Raw genomic sequence first — 6121 nt, 5'->3', positions numbered from 1 at the left:
CTCTGTCTCAAGGGCCAAACTTTGGTCTAAGCTATCTCGTTCCACAATTGATAAGAGACTGCTTTTTCTTATTAGTCGCCTCTATCAACGTACCACTCTTTTCGTTCTCTGTGGCGCCGATGGCAGCATGACAAGCTCCATCCTGGCCTCCAGCGGGGTTCACCAGAGATGTATTTTGGCCCCTATTCTATTTAACCTTTTTCTTAACGATTTGAGAAACAGCTGCTCATCTGATAATTTCCATCCCCCTAAATTGGCAGGGGCCAAATGCCCTCTTCTTTCGTATGCTGATGATGCGGTTTTAATGTTCTTGTCAAATATAGGTCTAAAACGCCTCTTACACGCTTTTATGAATTATTGTAATAACTCTCTAACTATTAATTTTAGTAAGTCAAAGATCATGGTATTCTCCCAGCACTTGTCCGTTCACCCATGGAATGTTAAGGGTCAGACAACTGAACAAGTTAAGCAGTTCAGATACTTGGGGTTTTTATTTCAGGCAACTCTTTCCTGGTCTTCTCATATCCGCTCTGCGGTCCAATCCGCGTCTAATACTACTAAGGCTATACTTCGCTTTTTCTTTACTAAGGGTGGGCAGTATATCCCAGCAGTGATTCAAGTGTTTAAATTTAAAATTCTTTCTCAACTCCTTTATGGGGTTCCAATTTGGGCTCCGTGCTTTAATGCTAAGGTTGAATCTGTCCTATCTTCTTTCCTCAGAACAATTTTTTGCATGCCTCACTGTGCATCAGTTGCCGGCCTCCGCCTGGAGGCAGGGCTTTTTTCTACTGAATGCACTGCCTGGCTTTTGGCCTTCAGATTCTGGATTAAAGTAGCCTATGCCAATCCTGATATGGGCTTCTTACACCTGCTATGGAAAGATTCGTATACCAGCTCATGGATAAAAAAACTTTCAGGACAAACTAAAGATGCTTGGCCTCTCAATAGATCTCTTGTCCTCATTGGGCTCCGGTTCAGCCAAACGCATCAGTGAGCAACGCATTAAAGATATTGATCTTCAATATTCTAGATCTAGGGCCCGTAACACTTGCTCCCCTACGTTTTTTGGTTTGCAATTTTCATTCCCTGCCCACGCTGCCTACCTTGTAAATTTGTCTATTCCGAAATATCGCCTTCTGTTTTCCAGAGTGAGATTTAACTGTTTCCCCCCTGCGATCCTTGAGGGCCGCTTCCAAGGTATCCCTTATGTGAATCGTGTCTGCCCTTGTTCATCCACTGAAGTTGAATCACTGACCCATATCTTTTCTTCTGTAATTTTTATCATGCTGAACGTTTTAGATTTATTTTCCCTATAATTAATTGCTTTCCCGGAAGATCCATTGATTGGTATTTACAATTTCTTATGTCTGATGCCGATAAGATAACAACAGAAACTGTTGCTAAATTTCTTAATTTAGTCCAGATAATGCAAAAGAATGCTCCCTTTTAATGTGACTTTCTGATAATATTGTTATTTTAATACGGTACGCTTTTATTCCTTTTATACTGTTTGTTAAATTCTTTGTATGATGGGTCTGTGATCGTATAATAAAAATTCATTCATTCATTCATTCAACATATTTGAGCTCTAAAACTTATGGCCACCCAGTCTTAAGCTCACTCTTGCCTGGGGGGGGGGGAATTGGTAGTTGTCACTAAGGTAGATGGGGATGTTCAATAACTACGTTAAAAGTTTGGTAGGAAGTGTTCAGGCCAAGGAAAGGAAACTCATATATGGAACTTTTTACCAGGATCAAGTTTTTATGATTAATCACATACATTTTTAAAACCAGCTCCCATTACAAGTGCAGAAGTTTTTAAGCCAGGGTCAAAGCAGAATTACCCCACTGACGGTGCCTTCTTCCAGCTTCACATGGTCATTAACACCAATCTCACTCTCTGCAGCTCCTCTGTTTTCCTTGGAGGTCTTCCATCCATGCCCTGACCAAATTCAAGCTTTTCAAAACATGGCATGATCACAATCCAAAGCAATAAATCACAGTGGCAAGACAGGGGACGGTGTGCTGCTGAGTTATTGCATTTAAATAGGAATGCTGCCAGATATTGCTGTAATCTTCCACAGAGCATTTAATAAGTAGCACATCCCTAAATGCTCAAAAGATCTCTCTTCATTCTGAGCTCGCTTCTGTACAGAGGGAGAGAACAGCTGGGAGTGGAATTGTCAACTTTGTAAGGGCTATTGTTCCTCTGCCTTAATAGCAGCTTGATCTGCAAGTATTAGCAGGTGATTATCATAGCATGAAAAGTGTCACCTGCAGTTGTCTGCAGATCAGAGGCATAATTTGAGGCATAGGATCAAAAGTGTTGCTTTTTCTTGGCCAGCTGGCCACCCTGGCTAGGAAATTGCCACCTTTTTTGTTTGTACTGGGTTTGCTTCTGTGCCTTTAACAGAATCCCACCACACAGAATTTAAGCCAATGAAGTCCTCAAGTGGAGATAAGTGATGGTTAAAGCTTCACCAGGTACATTTCCACATGACAGGCTGGTTTAAGGAACAGAATCAGTAAGAATGGTGGGATCCTACAGTGTTCTACAGTATGAAAGCTCACAGATGCAGTTCCTCCCCCTCTCTCCACCCCCAAGATATCTGGCAATGTATAATAGTTATTCATGAAAGCATTAGGATAATAACACTTTAAGAGCCCTCATCTTGCAAGTGCTTAAACATCAGTGAATTAAAAAGCTTTCATTCTGAAAAGACATAATACAAAGTTCATAATCATTCTGAAAATATAATTCTAGGCCAAGTGGAACAACATAAGACAGAGAATGCATGCACAAAGGCAATTTCAAAGCAGCAAATTTTGTAATTTCACAGCATTATTTCCCATTTACAACTCTGTTGAAAGTGCAATGCATATGGTTAGCTAAGTAGGACTGGGGGCACAATGTTTATGCAACACACAATTACATACCTTTACATCCACTATTATAAAATGTATGAATCGAAGTGTATTTAATATATAAAACGCTGACCAGTTAAGGAAACAATCAAGCCAGGAACTCAGGCAGTCAGGGAAAGTACCTGGGATAGAAGGCAAGTTGGTATCTATCCACTGGGGAGGTCAGTGAACAGGTAACCCAGGAGCACAGAGGCTGCTGTGGCCTCCTTAAACAGCAAACTACCCAAACTGAAGAGATGCAGTTGATCTAGCAGTCAGTGGCATGGGACTGGCTTTCTGTAGTCACAGGAGGTGCTGGTGCCCCAGCTGAGGTCTGTAGTTTCATCCTAAAACCAGCAACCAGAGGATCAGCGAACTCATGGGGATCCTCGTTCAAACCCATCACACCTGACGCTAGAGATACTAAAAGGAATCAAACAGACATGATCACAAATGTCCAGTGCTTCATGAGTAGGGTTGGGGTGAAAAGGGCCCTGCTTGTCTCAACCCTGAAACACCCACTTCTGTCACCACCCTTCCCCTGCTCACCCCAGGGCCCACAAACCTTACCTGGGGCAGGAGAAGAGGTGGCAGCAGCAGTAGAGGCAGATGTTTGGAGCATCCATCGTCACATAGGGGACTCAGACTACAAGTCACGGCATCTCTAGCAGAAAAATGACACTGTTGAGTTGTTTTTTCTCAAACAAGAATATGTTTTCAGTTGTTTGGATCTGGGTCCCCGTGCCCCCACCCCAGCTGTGCTGTTATGAAAAACAAAAAGGCAAAACTATGGTGATTAAAATATGAGTTATATATGCGCTTGGATTTGTAGAAGAAGAAGAAATAAGTGGTCTGCTGACCCTCAGCAACTGTCAAGCAGGTTACAGAAAAAGAATGTTTGAGAATCACTGGACTAGAGAATTCCTGCAGTATAGATCTATCCATGGCTGCTCACTATGATAGCTAAATGGAAGTCTCCATGTTTAAAGGTAGTGTCCCTCTGAGTACTTCCTGCTGGGAGATGAAGGACAGAGAATGGCTATTACTTATGACACCCTGCTGATAAAGATTCCTAGAGGAATCAGGCTATCCAGTGTTAAAGAGAGAGTGACGGATTAGCAGAACCTTGTTCAAATCCAATAAGGCCACTACTATATTCAGAAGAAAAATAAAAGACCCTTCACAGTTTGAGCTGCTCCAAGAAAAAAAATCAAAAAAAGTTTAAAAAGCCACTTTCTCATAGACCTTAGGCATAGTTTAACATTCCTGGAAGGAGAGATAAAACTTTAACAGAGCCATGCGGTTGGCCACATCTACTCTCTTGGGGCAAGTAGCAATTGCTTCCAGGTGAGTATCCAATTGACAAACTGAACCTACCACATATTTGCTGCTGTCACGGTGCTACTGAACTAAATTTCCCTGACAGGGAAGAACAGAAAGGTGCTATTGTGGCTGCATGTTTCCATCTTCTTTTCAGGCATTAAATCACAAGAAAAGGAGAGGATGTGAGGCTGGCCGATGCCACTGGCACAGTGTGTGGCTGCTGTAACTCCATTCAGTTCCATTTTGCTCTCCATTTCATTTGACCTTCAGCGGCACCATCATTTCTGCTTTCAGGCGGTGGGGGAAGGTAAAAACAAATTTCAGCAAGAAAGGACCAGGCTAATGGTGAAATAGAAAGACCCAAACTGATATGTAAACCAGGGTTAAATCTGGCAGTATGCTTTTGAATACCAGTTGCTGTAAACTGCAGGAGGGAACAGTGCTCTTACACTCAGGTCCTACTTGTAGGCTTCCCTTGGGCATCTGGTTGGCCACTGTGTGAACAGGATGCTGGACTAGATGGGCCACTGGCCTGATCCAGCAGGCTCTTCTTAAGTTCTTAAGGCCTCTGCCGAAGCTAAATTTTAAAAGCTCACAAAAGCCACAGCAATACCACCGGTTTTTTTAAAGAAGCCAAGCGACTGGTGCTTTTCACAGGCATATCTGCCACATAGGCCCAGTTCAGGGTTGACAGCAAGGACTGGCACGGTTGGGCAATTGCCAAGGGCACACACCCCAGCAGGAGGCCTAGTGACAAGAGTCCTTCCCTTCAGCTTGTCTGCTCACTGCCTGTTTGCTCTTTGGCTTGTTAGCCAGGAAACACGCAGGTAGCAGTAATGTTAGGAAGATTTGCAGCAGCAGCTGGTGTAAGGGCAGGGAGAAAGACAGAAGAGGGAGGGGGCTCAGGGAGGATGTCTTTCCCAGGGGCCCTCCAAATCCTGGCTCAGTTAAATGTTTACAACTATATTCACTCAGAAACAGGGATGTCCCTGAGGAATAGGCCAGGGTGTGGTGTGGGAGCCAATGTGGTGTAGTGGTTAGAATGTCACATTATGACTTGGGAGACCAGGGTTCAAATCCCCACTCAGCCGTTTAGCTCACTGGGTGGCCTTGGACCAGTCACCATCTCTCAGTCAAACCTACCTCACAGGGTTGTTGGAAGGATAAAATGAGAAGAGAGAGAACCATGTATGCCACCTTGAGCTCCATGAAGAAAAGGTGGAATATAAATGTAGTGATAATTAATTTAATAAAATTAAGATAACATGTGGTCTATAATTCCACTGTTGGTCATAAGAACAGGCTTTAGTAGCATTTTAGCATAGCCAGCCTAATAATCACCTTAAAATCCTGAGATATGCTTTAAAACCCTGGCATTTAGAATACAGAAACCACAACCAATAGCTCAGCCTCTTCCCAGGCTGCAGTCCTCTGTCATGACGGGAAGGTCTGCCCAGCCTCACCCTTTGTTCTCGCAAGATATTTTTGGTGGGCTGTTCATAATACTCAGCAGGAGAGGAGATGAAAGCTAGGAACACAGAGGAGCTAGCAAGATTCTTTCCCCCTACAAAACGATTTCCCACAAGCTGTGTCAACTATCTCTAATCAAACAAATGCTCCAAAAGATCAACATTTTTTTTCTTTTTTGCAAGGGGGGGAGCAAAGCCCATCACCTGTGGCTTTGCTGTCTTGGGAATCTCAGCAATGAGCCAAAAAGAGATAGCTTGGATCTTATTGTTCAGAGCCCAAGAATATCCCCAAGAGAAGAAAAGACTCACACCCTTCACTTTTCATATGTTTACGGTCTGGGCTGATTTACCAAGAAATCTAAAAACTGAACATAGTCAGTAGTGGCATTCTCTGCATGGCAAGGCCTTTGGAGCATTCTTGGCTCC

General features: G+C 43.2%; 1 long non-coding RNA gene across 1 annotated transcript; it reads right to left on the bottom strand.

The window, feature by feature from the left end:
* Window positions 1–1751: 1751 nt before the first annotated feature.
* On the bottom strand, window positions 1752–3945 carry LOC133390033 (uncharacterized). Its single transcript, XR_009764277.1, has 3 exons — window positions 3764–3945; window positions 3474–3567; window positions 1752–3326 (listed from the first exon to the last, which is right to left on the bottom strand). It is a non-coding gene; the product is annotated as an uncharacterized LOC133390033 (long non-coding RNA).
* Between the last annotated feature and the right edge of the window lie 2176 nt (window positions 3946–6121).

The sequence above is a fragment of the Rhineura floridana genome, chromosome 8, assembly GCF_030035675.1.
Source record: "Rhineura floridana isolate rRhiFlo1 chromosome 8, rRhiFlo1.hap2, whole genome shotgun sequence".
Classification (NCBI taxonomy): domain Eukaryota; kingdom Metazoa; phylum Chordata; class Lepidosauria; order Squamata; family Rhineuridae; genus Rhineura; species Rhineura floridana.
The sequence above is the reverse complement of the archived record's forward strand: the minus strand, read 5'-3'. Positions and strand labels throughout refer to the sequence as shown.